At 41.6% G+C, this 18,390-nt stretch overlaps 1 pseudogene; it reads right to left on the bottom strand.

Annotated features, from left to right (window-relative positions):
* Positions 1-4,785: 4,785 nt before the first annotated feature.
* On the bottom strand, positions 4,786-6,226 carry LOC132210889 (high mobility group protein B3-like; annotated as a pseudogene).
* Between the last annotated feature and the right edge of the window lie 12,164 nt (positions 6,227-18,390).

Raw genomic sequence — 18,390 nt, 5'->3', positions numbered from 1 at the left:
ACAACACCCAAACAGAAAATGAAAAATATTCCTTCACATTCCAACTTTTGCCTTATGGGTGATAAACAGGCTTTCGGAAGTTGGAGATGACATACCACAGAATTCCTAATCTCTGACGTATTCTTGGATACTCGGTCCTTTGACAGTTCAGTTTCTGGTCAATGACAATCTTTAGGATGCTGATTGTGGAGGATTCAGTTATGCTCATGTCATTGAATGTTAAGGGAAGATGTTCAGAATATCTCATGTTGGAGATGGTCATTGGCTGACATTGTGAAGGAATGTTATTTGCTGCTTATCAGTACAAGCCTTGATGTTGAGCAGATCTTTCAGCATATGGACATGGGCTGCTTTAAGATCTGCCTAACACCATGCCAGCAGACAGCATCCCACTTCTGACATTATGAGGGAGAAAAAGTCATTGATGAAGCAACTGAAGATAGTTCACCCAGGACAATATCCTCAGGTTGTCCAGCAGTGATGGCCTGAGATTAAAGTGATTGGCCTCTAACAATCTCTACCATCTTCCTGTGTGTTAGGTTTGACTCCAAATGGTGGAGAATTTTTCCTGATTTCCATTGACTCTAGTTTTGCTTGGGCTCCTTGATGTCACACTCAGTCAATGCTGCCTTGACGCTAAGTACACTCATTCTCACCTTGTCTATGGTGTTCAACTTATCTCTTCATGATTGGACCAAGGTCGTGATGAGACGACAGGAGGTGAACGCTCTTGTGGAACTCAAAATGATCATTAGTGAGCCTATTATTGCCACAAAAGCAGTGCTTGATAGTGCTATTTACAACCTTGATGGTTGAGAATAGACTGACAGGGCATTATTTGGCTGGGTTGGATTTGTCATGCTTTTCATAGAGTGAAATACTTGGACAATTTTCTACATGTCTGGGTAAACGCCAGTGTGTCAGCAGTTCTGAAACAGTTTGGTTAGGAGCACAGGTCTGCAATAGTATTGCCAGAATGTTGTCAGCTCCCATAACCTTTGCTGTATCTATCCAGTAACTTCAACCATTTCTCAAAATTATATGGAGTGACCCAAGTTGGTTGCAGAGTGGCACCTGTGATGCTGGCGATCAGGGGAGGAGAGCAAAGTGGATCAGCCATTTGGCACTCTTAGCTAGCTGTTCAACCTTGCCTTTTGTACTTATGTGCTGAACTGTCCCACGTTTGAGGAAAGTGATATGTGTGGAGCTTCCACTTAATGTTAGATGTTTAACTCTCCAGCACCACTAAATTTGGATGTGAACAGAATTGCAGAGTTCAGACCTGACCTGGTTGCAGTAGTGGATAGACTGATCCATCGCTTGCTGTTTGCCTTACACAGTTGTCCCGTCTGTGGCTTCACCAGATTGACACCTCACTTTCAGATCTACACTGTTTTGGATTTGTTTTCATTCAAGTCTCGACTAAACGTTATTTTTGAACATTACAAAGTTCTGTTCTTGACAAAAAGGTGGAGTTGGAGAAGTTTAGACAGTGTTTCATCCTGCCACCAAATGCCTCAACGTGTATTACTGTGGGTTTGGTGGAGTTGCATAACGAAATATAGACAGCCAGTTCTAACGGTAAAATAAGTGAAAATTAACGGCAAAAGATTATTTTTGAAACGTATGCCAAATAAACATTTTAATACAAGTTAGGTAAACATGTATATACAGTTCACATTGTATCTCTGATACATGAAAACGGTGGGGTCGAGACATTGACGAGAAAACTCCCGCGAAAATGGTCAAAACTGGGGAGGAAATTGTCGAAATGCAAGAAATTCGGGAATTCAGTTTTTGGAGACCTGCCGGAGGAATTTCCCTTCTCTCAGGCATCGTACTGGGACTAGCTGTTCAACATGACAAAGTCCAGATGGATTAACTGAGACCCTGTTTGGGAAAGAAATAAACGTGTATTTTGTTACAAATACAACATAGAATGTTCTGAAGCGCAACACTGCTGACTATAGGGTCTAAACGCTGATGACCACATTGCATGTATGTGTCACGAATATTTTCGAAGTAGACAAGACACTAGGAGATTGTGGTCATCTGATTCCCGGGCTCAAAACTGCCAGTTCAACTATTCAGGAAGCGTTAAGAAAGAATGCTTTCCTATTATTGAAATGAAACGTGTTTTAATAACATTCTTTCCGATTAGTGCTTGACTCAACCTAGCGCTTACTCTCTCCTAATGGAACGAAAAACAAATCAGCCGATAAATCTCAACCCTCATCAGTTAAAAGGGGAAAGGCAAGAGAGAAAAAAAAAGGTCTTGTCGAACAAGAGACTTAGTTGGCTCCGAGCCATTTGGGATTGTAGTAATTCTCCATGCTTACTTAACGCTGAATGGTGCACAAGACAAGCCCTCGTTAGCTGTATCCAGGGGCAGGCAGCGAACGCGCTTCCCTGTGGCTCTGATAGCCTCCAGCTCCTTACAAACTGCACCCCTCCAGCCTGTGACATTGTGGCCTGGGAGCAGGTAATTGATAGAATAATATAGGCCATCCGGAGCCTCTGGCGCCGGCAGCACAGGGCAGGCCAGCAAAGCGTCTAGATTAGAAAACCATAAAAAAACCCTTTACACAACCGAATAACAAGCAGCCGAGGGACACTGAAATCGCCTGCAAACGCGTTGAATTAAAAAAAAGGGAGGGTGCTATTTGGCCCATTGCGGCTAGAACAACGCTGCAAAAGCAACTCACCTTTTCTGATGAAGGATCTAGGCCCGAAACGTCAGCTTTTGTGCTCCTGTGATGCTGCTGGGCCTGTTGTGTTCATCCAGCTCCACACTTTGTTATCACCTGACGTCAATCCTCCTCTCTTTCCGCATGGCTTTGTGGAGCAATTGGTGCTTGTTCTTTTGAATCTTCCTCCCTGATGCTGTTCAGCAGTGCTTTCCGCATCCAAAACGTCACGTTCTGTACTGCCAATCACATGAAATCAGTATACCCGAATACTCTACCTTTCTGCCAACACGAACATATTCTTCCCATCTATTCTGTCCAGATCCCACATGATTTTGAATAGTTCTATCAATGTCCACTTAATTTGTTATTTTTTTAGGTGCAAACCAGCTTCTCCAACTTATCCATACAACTGAAGAGTTTCATCCTTGGAAACATTCTCACTTTTTCTACAGCCTCTGAAGCTTTCACATCCTTCTTTAAGTATGATGCCCAAAATTGGACTTAATATGGTGGGTAAGGCCAATTCAGTGTTTTATAAAGTTCAGCATAAATTCCTTGCCTTTGTACACTATGTCTCTGTTTATAAGGCCAGGTTCCCAAATGCCTTATTAAGTACTTTTTCAACCTGTTTACTAGCTTCAACAATTTTTAGATATATATGCTTGTACCCCTTCTATAATTACACTCTTCAGTTTAAATTGTCTATACTCATTCTTACTGCTAAAATAAGCCACTTCACATTCCTTTGCATTAAATTTCATCTTCTGCCACTTTGTCTACATGCGTTTGAAGTCTATGCAAACATGGAAACTGTAATCTGTACACCCAGATCTATGTCATTAATATAGATCAAGAGAAGCAAAGATCCAAGTGCTGATATCTAGGGAACTTCACTACACACTTTCATCCAGTCCAAAACAAAACCTATTCACCAATATTTTGTTTACCATCACTCATTCAACTTCATACTCATGCAACCAGTATCCTTATTGTCATTTAATTTGTTGCAAGCTCACTGGCAAGCCTATGATGTGGCATTTTAACAAATGCCCTTTGTAATTCCATATACACCCATCAATGCATTACCCTCATTTACTCTCTCCCTCTGTTACCACATCATATAACTCAAATCCAGTTAACTGAATACAATTTGCCTTTAATTCCCACTGGTTTTCCTTCATTTACCTGCAACTGTCCAAGTGACTGCAGTTTTGTCTTTGGTATTATTTGTAATGAATTTCCCAACACCAGAAGTTAAATTCACTGGCTTCTGGTTGCTACGTTATTGTTTTGCAATTTTTTAAAAATATAAGCAAGTTGCAGGTTTAATAATACTGGTCTAAGAAAGTATAGTTTGGAAAATGACATAGAGTCACAGAGCAAGAAAATGGTATGAGATAATAGCTTTAAAATAAATGCTGAGACTGCAGTTTTTTTAGTAATAGTTTTTCTCTCAATCCCAAGTTCACAAAATAGCTAACTGTCCATAGTTTTCAAAAATATATTGTCTCAGTTACACAGCACTTTCAGCCACAGATCTTCATGCAGAGAATTCTGAGCTTAAAAGATGAGTTATTGTGCCTATTAATCTATGAGACATTCTTAGAAAAGATGAGCAATAAAGTTCTTACGTTTCAAGAAGGACTTGGGGGCTGAAGCATTTAAAACAGCAAGAGCTTTAAAATATAGCATTCACTGTACAAGGTAGTGAGCTAGACTAAACTGTTTCTCTCCAAAATGACTGATCATGACATCATCATGTTACATGATGGGCTCTTAAAATGACAATCCAACATCCATAGATACACAATATCTCTTCCCCCCCTTTAAATCATAGGTTACTGCAATGAAAACATTTACAATCATATATACAACAGTTCACAGAAATGGAAAGAATCATTTACCATTTTGCAGCCCTTTGGATTTGCCTGCTGCTTGCCAATATTGCTTGGAGTGCAGTAGCACGATGTGAAGAGGCTCAGGAGGCCAGTGCTGAATGATGCTTGTCTCTTTTTTCAATCCAACACGTCTCGAGTAACTGATCACTTCCCTCTAAACCATATCATGTTTATTCTGAATGAAGCCAAAAACATATTGCATGACCATTCTAGTACATGGGATAGGCACGGAGTGATGTGCCTACAAATGTGACAGGTTTTAATGCTTGCTGTAGTGAATATTTCAAAGAGGCTTGTGTACTTTAAACTCAATTTACTTTTTGCATTAGATTATATATGCACCAACTTACAAAATTAAAAGGTTGCAACACTTTAACAGGGTTTGAACGCTTTCAGTTATATAGCAAGTAATTAAGCTGAGGCCAATGTACAATTTAATCATCATCATCATCGTTACAATATGCCTCCTTCTTGGCAAGGGGCTTCTTTACACTATCCAACTTGCCTTTGGTATGGTAATTAGCAATATCTTTATCAGATTTCCCGTTCAGCTTATGAGCTTTGCTAATGATCAGCTTCCTCACTGCATTTATTCCACCACCAAGCTTCTTTGCGACATCACCAAGAGAAATGCCAAGACTTGTGGCTTTGATTCTTGGACGACGCTCCTCAGAAAAATACAAGAAGAACCCAGAGGAAAACTTGGTGCTTTGAGATCCTTCTTCTTGCTAGCTTTAACTGGCAGTTTTCTGCATTTCTCAGTATCCGCATGAGTTATCTACTTTAGTCAGTTCTTCAAATTTGTTTTCTCTTTGGTAAACATTGTCTTGCATTTTGTATAGCACTTTTTTAGACAATTCTGAGAAGTCAACAGGAGTATCAGGGGTTTTCTTTCCTGTGTCCTTCACAGCAAGTCTCCACAAAATAAGTATAAGAGGACATCTTACCTCTGGCTTCTTAAAGTCGCATTTTTCCATTTTGGTGGCTGGATGCTAGCGCTGCTGCTGGTTCCTCAGTTATGGCTTTTACATTTGATGATGACTTGGGTAGTCCTTAGCATAAATAACACTAAATATTAAATGGGAGATTTTTAAAAATCCCATCTGTCTTTCTTCACTCTTAGGCCATTTTCCTCAAGTCTCTGCAGAGTAGTATCTAAATTATGGAGGTACTCTAATTCATTTCTCCGTGCAATTATTGTCTAGGTAACACTGGACTCCTTCTAATCTACATAAAATCCGATCCGTGGCCCCCTTGGAATAATGCAGGTGAAGGCGTGATTCCAAATGGAAATCTCTTGTATTTGAGTAGCCCTTCCTGTGTTATAACTGTCATGTATTTCTGTGACTCAGGATTAACGTTGATCTAAAGAGAAGCTTCACCAAGATCAATTTTACTGAAAGGTGACCTCCAGCTAGGCCAGCAGATAGGTCATCGTACCAATCCATTTTTCTTCACGAATGATGTGGTAGATGTGGCCCAATCACTTGTATTTACAGGTTCAAGGACTCCGGTGTTGACTAGCCTCTCTAATTTTGCCTCAGTTTTTCATTTGATTGCGTAAGACACTGATCTAGCCTTGCAGCTTTTACTTTGATTCTCATCCTTGATTTTCAATTTGATAGTGATCTTTTCCATGCTTCCCAGATCCCCCTTGAAAGCAATGGCATGCTTACGTAGAATTTATGGTAGATAAATCAGCATCGAAATAGGACAAGCCATTTACTTCATCCCATTTGAGTTTGATTTTCTCCAACCACATTTTTCCCGACAAAGTTTGAAGATTGCTTTATAAACATGTAAAAACAAATCTTCAGACTTGACTGTATAACTGAACATTCACATTGATAGAACCCCTAAAAGGCACCTCTTAGCCTGTGTACATACTTAGTGCAATTTTTGAGGACTGGAACACAGCGTGACTCAGCTGCTTCTGATGTACACTTTCAGATATCAATGAAACCATTGCTCCACCCCCATTCTTGTAATTCAGTATTGGTTGGTTTTGTTAGCAATGGTCAGTATGTTTAATAATAGCTCCTCTTTGGACCATAACCAGGACTTTTCTCACACCTTTTTTGTATTATGTGGATTTTCCTTCTACTCTTTGGTTTCTGTAACTTTGCCGTACATTTTTTGTGCTTTTACCTCAAATATGTTCATTCAATGTGCCCTTTATGCTTCAATTTTTGCATACGACTTCTTTATATGACCAATCGGCAGTTGTGTGATCTGGTTTTCTACAACAATGGCTATTTTGAGTTTTGTGTTGGTTCGGCCACCATTTTTGTAAACTCTCACATTTGAGATAGCTATTGAGGTTCTGTGGCTACTAGTTCCACTGAGGCTGCCATTTCAAGTGCTTTCTTTAAGTTTAGGTTCCTTTCCATCAGTAATTGGATTGTTTCACAAAAACCATTGTGCCTCTACTAACATAATTAGTAATCACAATAGCATAATCACAGTGTTCAGCTAACATCTTTAAAATTGCTACGTCCTGGGAAATAGATTCACCGTCATGCTAGTTGTGTTCATGGAACTTGAACCTCTCAACAATCACCAATGGTTTTCTGAAAAATGGTTCTGTGGCGTTCCTACTTTTCTTCTTAAGTTTTAGAACCTGGCTTCTCTAGCTTAACGGGGAGATTTAAAGCTCTTCTTGTCGTAATACTCAGGAATGCAGGGATGACTATACCAGCTTTAATTTTGTTAGTTTGAACAAAAAAAATTGGAATCTCTCTGTGTATACCAGCTCTCTGTATTTTCATAACATAGTCCTGCAGCACCAAAATTTCCTGCCATTCTTTAAATTATAGTTTGGAAAAGGAAAGGGCCTGCATAATGTGCCACAGAAATTTTAGGACTACTTTCTTCCCATGTAAAACAAAGTATACCTGAGGCTTTTTTTCTGAGTCCGCACCCCTAACTCAAAACTCTGATTGGGTGCCCATTACTCACACTGTTCCTTCAGGCGAGCTCTTCTGCACTGTTCACCTCTGCCCTGGGGTGAAATTTCACTTGCTGACTATACCTGCCTTTCCTTCTTTTCCATAATCTCTAATGTCCTTCAGCGAAGTAAATCTACCATCCTCACCTGGTCTGGGCTCCATGTGACTCCAGATCCACAGCAATGTGGTTGACTCTCAGATACCCTCTGAAATGGCCTAGCAAGCCATATATCAATCACTACAAAGTCTCAAAATCTGTCCCATTTACTATGGTTATAGTGCCACATAAAATGACAGAGGTAATTTTAAATATGAAGGCAGGACTTTTCTCCACAAGGACTGTAGGGTGGTCATACTTAGCAATACTGTTATGGATAGATGCATGTGCAGCTGGCAGATTGTCTCAAGGAAATGAAACTGGACAGATCACCAGAAAAGACAACAGGAGAAACAGCCCTGTTGACGTTGCTGAGGCTTCTTTATTAAGATCTGGGGGATAGTGCCAAAATTGGGAGAGAAACAGGCTGATACTCATGGAATCATACCTGATAATGTCCCAGACATCACTATCACTATCTCTCACTATGTCCTGTCCGACTGGCAGGACAGACCCAGCAAAGGTGGAGGCACAGTGATATACATTCCAGAGGGAATTGCCCTGAAAGTTCTTTTCATTGACTCCAGACCCCATGAAGTCTCATGGCTTCAGGTTAAACATGGACAAGGAAACCTCCTGCTGATTATCAAGTACCATCTGCTGATCAATTGGTGCTCTTCTATGTACACCAAGGCTTGGAAACAAGCACTTAGAATGGCAAGGGAACAAAATGTAGTCTGGGTGGGAGATTTCGATGTCCACCACCAAGATCAGTAGTACTGATCGAGCTGGTCTGGTCCTAAAGACATAGATGCTAGACTGGGTCTGTGGCTGGTACTAAGGGGACAGACATACTTGACTTCATCCTTACCAATCTGCCAGCTGCACATGCATATATCCATAACAGTATTGCTAAGTATGACCACCCTACAGTCCTTGTGGAGAAAAGTCCTGCCTTCATATTTAAAATTACCTCTGTCATTTTATGTGGCACTATAACCATAGCAAATGGGACAGATTTTGAATCGATCTAGCAACTCAAGACTGGACATCCATGAGATGCTGTGGGCCATCAACTACAGCAGCATAATTGTACTCTAGCACAATCTGCAACCTTGTGGCCTGGCAAATCCTGGTATGATTCCGTGATCATTACTGTCAAGCCAGGCGATCAACCCTGGTTCAATGGGCAGTGCAGGACAGCATTGCCAGGAGCACCAGGAATAACTGAAAATGAGATGTCAACCTGGTGAAGTTACCAAACAAGACTACTTGCACACTCAACAACAGAAGTTATGAGTGATAGACAGAGCTAAGTGATCTCACAACCAACAGATCAGATCCAGTCTGCCACATCCAGTCATGAATGGTGGTTGACAAATAAACAAATCACTGGAGGAGGAGGCCTTGCAAGTATACCTGTCCCGAATGATGGACGAGCCCAGCATATCGAGACTTTGCAAGAATTTTCAGCCAGAAATGCTGATTTGGTGATCCATCTCAATCTTCTCCAGTGGTCCCCAGCACGATAGATGAGTCTATGTCTTCAGTCAATTCAGTTCATTCCTTGTGATATCAAGAAACAGTTGGAGACACAGGATACTACAAAGGCTATAGGCTCTGACAACATTCCAGCAATAGTACTAAAGACTTGTGCGCCAGAACTTGCCACTCCCTCAGCCAAGCTCTTCCAGTACAGCTACAACACTGGCATCTTCCTAACAATGTTGAAAATTTCCCAAGTATGTCCTGTTCATTTAAAAAAAAGGACAAATCCAACCCAGTCATTTATCACCCAACAATTGACTCTCGATCATCAATAAAGAGACAGACAGTGTCATCAACCGTGGTATCAAGCAGCACCTGCTCAGCAATAACTTGCTCAGTGATGCCCAGTTTGGGTTCCACCAGGTCCACTCAGGTCCTGATCTCATGACAGCCTTGGTTCAAACATGGTCAGAAGAGCTGAATCTCCAAGGTGCGAGTGATAGTCCTTGACATCAAGGCTGCAATCACCCAAGTGACATCAAGGAGCCCTTGCAAAATGGTATCCATGGGTAAGGGGGTAAAACTCTCCATTGGTTGGAATTGTATCAGGCACCTGGGAAGATGGTTGAGGTTGTTGGAGGGCACTCATTGCAGCTCCAAGACATCTCTGCAGGAGTACCTTTGGGTTCTAAGACCCAACCATCTTCTGCTGCTTCATCAATGACCTTCCCTCCATCGTAAGGTCAGAAGTGGGTATGTTCACTGATGACTGCACAATGTTCAACACTAGTTGCAAGTCCTCAGAAACAGAAGCAGTCCATGTTCAGAAGATCTAGACAATATCCAGGCTTAGGCTGACAAGTGGCAAGTAGCATTCGCCAGGCTATGACCACCACCAATAAGAGACAATCTAATCACCTCCTCTTCATATTCAATAGTGTTGCTGTCACTGAACCCCCTACCATCACCATCCTGGGCATCACTAGAAACTCAACTGGATTTGCCACACAAACACAGGTCAGAGGCAAGGAATAACTAACCTTCTGACTCATTAAAGCCCATCCATGATCTACAATTCAGGGGTGTGATGCAATACTCTCCACTTGCCTGGTTGAGTGCAGCTCCAACAACACTCAGTAAGCTTAACACCATCGAGGATAAAGCAGCCTGCTTGAATGGGACCAAATCTGCTAGCATTCACTTCACCACCAATGGTCAATAGCAGCAGTGTGTACTCCTCAAGACTGCATTGCAGAAATTCACCAAAGATCCTCAGTCAGCACCTTCTAAATGCATGACCACTTCCATCAAGGAGGATAGGGGCAGCAGATATATGGCAACACCAGCACCTGCAAGTTCCCTTCCAAGCCACTCACCATCCTGACGTGGGAATATATTATTGTTCCTTCACTGTCGATGGATCTAAATCCTGGAATTCCCTCCCTAATGGCATTGTGCATCAACCCACAGCAGGTAGACGGCAGCAGTTCAAGAAGGCAGCTCACCAACACCTTCTCAAGGGCAACTAGGGATGGGCAATAAGTGCTGGCCAGCCAACGACATCCACATGCCACAAGATGAATTTTTAATAGTCTCCTGTCATAGGAAGATTATTATTAAGCTGGAGAGGGTTCAGAAGGGATCTATCAAGACGTTGCCAGGAATGGAGGGTATGAGTTGTAAGGAGTGGCTGGATATGCTGGGACTTTTTTAAGGGAGTGTGGGAGTTTGAGAGATGACCTCATAGAAGTTTATAAAGTAAAGGGTATAGATAAAGTGAAGGCCGGTGTCTTTTCCCCTAGGGTGGGGGATTTTGAGACTGGGGTCATATTTAAAAGATTTTTTAAAAAGACATGATGCGCAAATTTTTTGCACAGTGATTCATGTACGGACTAAACTTGCAAAGGACGCGGTGGATGCCGGTACATTTCCAATGTTAAAAAGACATTTAGATAAATACATGAATAAGAGAAATATGGGCGAAGTGCGGCCAGGTTGAACTCGTTTCGTTTGGGATTACGGTCACCATGGATTGGTTGGGCCGAAGGTTCTCTATTCCGTGCTGTATAACTCTATGACTTTATCTGTCAAGACGACCACGATATTTAATTAGATTGATCAGAGGATTCCCTCGGCATTTTAAAGCAGATTTTATCCTTGTTCCAAGTTTTCTTATGATATGCTTCAAGAATGACTAGGGACCCGCAGTGTTTAAAATAACAACAGCTTTTATCAAGGATACTCTCAATCTACAACACAGTAAACCACACGAAACTGCATCCCTCTATTAAAGTTGATGTCACTACCATCAGGTCACATGATCAGGCTCTTAAAGTGACAATCCGACAAACGGAAATACACAGCAAAAGGTCATCCGAGAAGCACTAGGAGCTGATAAAGGCTTGGGTATCTATACCCCATAATTTGATATTTACATGGAAAGACATGATTGACATTTAATAGTCATCATCCTCTAAAATAAACTGTAAAAATAGATATTCGAAAGGGAAAGATCACTTAGGACAGAAGAGAGTTTCTTGGACTGTATCCAGGCTTGCTTCAACCTAACATTCTAATGCGTTCAATAAGACTGAGAAGAAAAGAGACTTACACTACCACTCCTGTTCACCCATCCTTTCACAATCTAAGATTAGTAACTATTTAACCTTTTTGGGTCCACATATTTTTTTCTATTGGGAGTCATAGACTTGTACAGCATGGAAACAACAATTTGTCTATGCCGCCCATATATCCTAAATTAATCTCGTCTGATTTACCAGCATTTGGTCCATATCCTTCTCAACCCTTCCTATTCAAATACCCATCCAGATTCCTTTTAAATGTTGTAAATTGTACCATTCTCCATCACTTCCTCTGACAGCTTATTCCACATATGCACCACCCTCTGTGAAAATGTTGCCCATTAGGTTCCTTTTAAATCTTTCCCTCCCACGTTAAACACATGGCTTCTAGTTTTGGACTTCTCCACCCTGGGAAAAAAGGCCTTGACAATTCAATCTATCCATGCCCCTCATGATTTGATAAACGTCTATAAGGACACCCCTCAGCTTCTGATGCTCCAAGGAAAATACCCCCAGCCTATTCAGCCTCACTCTGTAGCTCAAATCCTCCAACCCCGACAACATGCTTGTAAATCTTTTCTGTGCACTTTCAAATCTAACAACATCTTTCCTACAGCAGGGATACTATAACTGAATGCAGTACTGCAAAAGTACACAATAATTACAAAATAACCTGTACAATCACAGCATGACATCCCAATTCCTACTCATCAATGCACAGACCAATAAAGCAAGTGTGCCAAATGCCTTCTTCATTATCCCATCTACCTGCAACTCCACTTTCAAGGAACTATGAATCTGCGCGCCAAGGTATCTTTGTTCAGCAGCTCTCCCCAGGGCCATACCATTAATTGTATAAATCCTGCACTGATTTGCCTTAGCAAAATGCAACACCTCACTTTTACCTAAATTAAACTCCATCTGCTATTCCTTGGCCCATCGGCCCATCTGATCAAGGTCCCATTGTACTTTTGAGATAACCTTCTTCCCTTCCATTATACCTTTAAAAAGCAATCTACTTATGTTATAACTTTGCCCACAATCTTTTGATTTCATTTTACATGCGCCAAATGCATTCTCAATCCCATTGAAGTGTGGCACTCCCCGATTAATTATTTTTATACTGAATTGCTCTGTGCCATTTTAATATTTAATCTAAACCTGATGATATTATTATCACTGTCTCCTAAATTCTCCCCAATCCAATTGAACCGGCTCATTCCTCAGCACTGTATCTACCAATGACTCCTTCTTCACTGGACTGAAAACATGTTGATCGAGGAAAATTCTCCCAAACACTTCAGAAATTCCTGTCCACTGCCCTTTACCCCATTAAAATTCTAGTTTATATTGGAATAATTAAAATCTCTCAATTATAGGTTTTGCACCTCTCTGTATTTTCATTGTAAATTTGGTCCTCCCTATCTTTCTTGCTAGTTGGTGGCCTGTTGGCCAGTGGAGTCATGGTATCTCTGCTGTTTGTCAACTCTAACCAAATAGATTTTGTCTTCACCCCTCTGGGCAAGAAATATTTAGGATGTAGTTGTCCTTTTTTTTCCCCAAATGAGCTTACTATCTTTGCTGTGACATAACATTCCCATGTGGACGTCTGCACCTGAAACTCAGCAATCTTAAGAACACACTTTGTGTATTTATAGACATGCAGAGCAAATCTAATGAAGACTTTATTTCAATCACTTCTTACTTCGACCCTATTTCATACCTTATTATTTTTCACTCTCTTTGTCTCTCCCAATCCATTATTTGCTCTTTTTAATCCTTACCCATGCTACATTCTCATTCCCGTCCCCCTGAGAGATCAGCTTAAATCTTCCTTGTTAACGGTAATGGGCCTCTCTGCAAAGATATTGCTCCTGGGTCTGTTGAGGTGGAAACAGTCAGGCCTGTACAGGTCCTATTTCCCCAGAACTAGTTCCAATATCCCAGAAATCTAAAACCCTGTCTCTTGTAACAAATCTCCATCACCCATTTCTTCATTTCTTCTATCCTGCTTTTTCAATACTCACTAATGGGTCACACAGGGAGTAATCCAAAAGTGACTAAGTTTGAGATCCTGCTTGCTAGTCTCCTTCCTAGCACTGTAACATATGCCTTCAGGATCTAATCACTTTTTCTACCAATATTGCACACCTGGATAGAGGCCACGGTCTTTATCTGTAATTCTGCCCCTCAGAGTGCTTTACAGACATTCAGGGACATTGTTGACCCTGACACCAAAAAGTCAATACATCATTCAATTCAAGTCTATGACTGTCTCTTCCCCTGACTAATGAGTCTCCCATCACTAGCTTTTTTTCTCAAAATTCTTCTTGCCCTCTGTACAGCTGCGCCAGCTGTAAGGCTATGGGCTTTTCTTTGGCACTACTCCTTAAAAGTACCATTGCTCTCACTCATATTCAGAACTGAATAATAATTGGAGAGCAAGATACTTTCAGAAACTTCTGCATTGATGAACTCCTTCACACTCTTGTAGCCACTCATCCCCTCTCTTGCAAACCCCTAATTTGCAAGGCAATTTAACTCTTAAATGTCCTCCTCACATAGCTCTCAAACCCATGATTTACTGTCGTTATGTTAACAGTGACTCAAGGTCCAGGGTTCCAAAAGTGTCCGGTAGTCCCTACATTGAACAGAATGTGCAATCAATGGGACTGAATTGTGATGTCATCTCTCTATTTAAAAATCTAGCAAAACAGCATAAATAAATATAAGACTTATGAAGGGTATATATATCTGTATAAAAACCTCAGTGGTTATTCACTGATTAGCAATCATTTGTGCTCCTGTCACTTCCAATTTGTTTTTATCTAGCTCCCTGACACCCTTGTTCACTCTGTTCCTCATTGCAAGGCTCACCAAACAATCATTCACCTGCCTGCTGTCCTTGCTGCCATTTTTTAAAGTTTTCTTGTTAATTTGCTTTTGCAGTGCTTTCTCTCCATCAGTCAGGTTTATCTCTCTGTGCAACAGAACTTCTCTCTGTCCTTCCTCACCTTTTGGCAGGCTCCAACCCTACCATCAACACTCCACCCTGACCCACTCACCCCTATGCCATCCTGACATCTAACTATATTCCCAACACCAACCTCCATTCCCCACTCTCAACCCCTGTTATCCTCTCCAGCTCCACTCCACTCCACTCCCAGCCCTCAACACACCTATACAGCACTCTAATCTTACTTCCTTGACCTACCTGTGTCTCCCTCCTTTCTCTCCTCCATTTCTTCTCATCCTCATGTGCTTTCACTCATTCCTCTCTACCTGATCCTTCCCCACCTTTTCATACGCTCCACTCTTCCTTCACCACAATCTCCCTTTTTACTGCAATTCCCCCTTTCCTACTATTTCTCTTCCCCCCCCATTTTACTCCTCTCCCTGCCTCCATCTGCCCTCTCCCTTCCATCACTCCCTCCCTCCCCACATTCATCCCTCAAACCTACCCTCCAGTCATTCCCTCTCCCATTCCCCATCCTTTTCTTACCTAGCCTCCCTTTCCAATTCTCTTCCCTATATTCACTTTTCCCTACTTCACGTGTCTTACATCCAGTCTCCCCCTTTCTCTTATTCACCCACTCCCCACATAATCACCCCCCATCTCCTCTCACTCCTTTTTACTCCTATAACGCTCCCTCCCCTTTCTTAACCCTTCCCTATTCACCCCTTCTCGATCTCTTCCCCTTCAAGCATTTCTCTCCAATTTCCCCGCCCCCCCCCACACACACACCTTTCTTTTACCCCATTCCACGCCTCTACTTTTCTCTACCTCCTCCGGCCATGCCTCGCTTTTCCTTCTCTCATCAAATCCATCGCTTTTCCTCCCTCCCCCTCCGTCCTGCGCCATCTGCTCCCGTCTCCCTCCATCCCACCCCCTTTCCTACCACCTCAAATCCTTTCTTTCTCGGTGCTCCCCCGGAATAGTACTGATGTGTTTCTTCTCTCTCTCTCTCTCTGGGATTTGAAGTGGCATTCATTCAGCGGTTCTCTGATGTGTGTGTGTGTGTGTGTGTGTGTGTGAGAGAGAGAGAGAGAGAGCTGCTGTGTCTATGTCCTCACTGATTGTGTGTTTTGTGTATAGATCCCCGGGTAATTAGCCGGTGCCAGTTGCAGTGGGATCGTGTTAGTGCCGAGCTCTGGAGGCGGAGGGATTGTCGGGCGATGGTTGGACACTGGGGAGCTGAATGATTGATGCTGGTAAATGGTCTGTGACAGCACTGGCGTCTTCACTGAGTCGACAGGCTTTTTGAATGGAAGGCGATGGCGGGGAGCCCATTGTTCCCTGCCGGGTGATTTCCAAACCGCCGACGGGCTATTTTTCTGGTACAGTTCGGCAACATAATAGCTAATTCAGATCTCAAAGGGCGAAAAATTATTCCCGGCCACGGAAATAAGCGAGGGCCAGGCGAGGGAATGACATCATGGTCCGGGACACACAATCGGATTTAAGACACATGATCAAATCGGCTAATATTCGTGCCGGGCTTCAAGAGATTGACAACTCATCTCAATGCCTGGCACTAGAATGACACAGTTTGTCTCCAGTAAATAGTCACAAATAGATGTCAGGCCACACTTTCAATCCGAGCACCAACGTGACCGCCTGATTTGGAATGAGAAACATCAAAGTGAATGGGGCGGGGGAGGCTGGAGAGAGACGCGTGTTCAGAGGCACTCAGCGGAAACAATGACACTGGAGCCCAGTTGGTTATGACATATTGGGGCCAATACACAAACTTTTCTGCAACGTCTTATTCCTCTCCCAAGCAAGAAACATTAAGCAAACTACAATATAAGTTAGGACACAAAAACAGCAGAATTCAACGCATATTATCAGGTGACTTGCGTGAGACAAGTAATGAACATAAACATTAAGGACAAAATTTTGTGGCATTGAACTGGGAGGACAGTTTAAAACTAAAGCGTCTGATGTTTAAGGTAGAAACAGAGTTCCCCAACCACCCGGCGCGTTCGTGAGTGTCAGGAATTATTTTCCGCGGACAGCAGTGGAGGCAGGGCCATTAAGAATGTTTAAAGTCAGAATAGGATCAAATTCCTGACTAACAGATTCAATGGGTATCTGGAATATGCAAAAAAGAGGAATTGGGGCCACAATTAGATCAACCATGATTTTGTTGAAAGATTATGTTTGCTCAAGAGCTGAATGGCCCAATACTCTTAATTTGTATGTTCATACGTAATGATGTTGCTGAATTAACTGCATTTAGATAAAAATTGAACTGACGAGTTTAATAAACAATGGAATGGGGAAATGCAATGAAATAAATTGGTTTAAAATATGCTGTTCTGGGCCTTCAACTGACTGCGCGTTGAGTCCACTGGCAGCAATATAGATCCAGCACACTATTCTAGAGGTGTTTAGTTCCTCAATTACCCAACAGCTGAATATCTGAAGTAGAATAAAATGAGACAGGATCATTTTCATAAACAAACGTATTAAAGGTAATTGCCCAAGAAATTGGTAATAAGATGGACCAAATAGATCGAATGTCATTCAGGAAGAAAATAGGGCAGTAATCGTTGTGTCCTGACGTTTAGGTGGACAATGGAAAAGGTCAAGGAGAATGCAGAGTAAGAATTATAAACAGCATTGGAAAAGACAAACTTCAGCGTTTTGAGAGCAGATTAGGCCCAGCTAAATTGGAATCACAGATTCACAAGCAAAACTGAAACAACTGAAGACGAGATAGTTCGATTTAAATCAGGTTACACTCCCTTGAGAGGGAAAGATAGGATAAACAATTCCAGAACAACCTGGATGATAAAAGAGATAGAAAATTAAATGATGCATAAAAAGGGTGCATAAGCTAAATGATACAATTAGGAATCACTTAACATAAGGCATGCAGGAAAATTATTTAAGATATAAGAAAGCAAAGAGAAAGTATGGCAATAGACTGGCAGTTACCATAAAAGGGAAAAATGAAATCCAAAGGTCTTCTTTCGACATAGAAATAGTAAAAGGAGGAGTGGGACTAATTCAGGATCAAACAGGGAAGGTTATGCGTGGAAGCAGAGAGTATGGCTGAGGTACTGAATGAATACTTTGCTTCTGTCTTTACTGAGTAAGATAATGCTGCCCCAATGAGTATGAAAGAGAGTGAGATCGAGACACGTGACGGTAAGAAGTTGAATGAGGAGGTAACAGATTCATTTGCTTTACTTAAGTTTGATTAGTCACGAGTACTGAAGAAGATGCATCTGAAGATAATAAAGGGAGTGAAAGGAAATTACCAAGGAACTGACGATAATCTTCCAGCTCTCTGTAAGATACAAGGATGGTGTCAGAGGACTGAAAAAAATGCACATAATAAACCCTTGTTCAAAAACAATGTAAGGAGAACCTCAACGAGATCATCAGTTTATCTTTGGTATGAGGATCCTTTTAGACACAATAATTTTTGACAAAATTAACAATCACTGGTACAAAATGCAAGCTGACATAGATTCATTAAAAACAAATTGTGTTCAACTAATTAACTTGAATATTTAGTGAAGAAACAAAGAGGGTAGAGGAGAGTGACACTGTTGATGTAAGGACCTCTAAAAAGCCTTTCAACTGACTTTTGAGTAAAGTTCGAGCTCATAGAATTGAGGGGAGAATTCCAACATGAATAAACAATTGGCCAAGCCACAGAACAAATGTGTAAC

The sequence above is a fragment of the Stegostoma tigrinum genome, chromosome 23 (genome assembly GCF_030684315.1).
Source record: "Stegostoma tigrinum isolate sSteTig4 chromosome 23, sSteTig4.hap1, whole genome shotgun sequence".
NCBI classification, from domain to species: Eukaryota; Metazoa; Chordata; class Chondrichthyes; order Orectolobiformes; family Stegostomatidae; genus Stegostoma; species Stegostoma tigrinum.
This window is presented reverse-complemented; position numbering and strand designations above follow the sequence as displayed.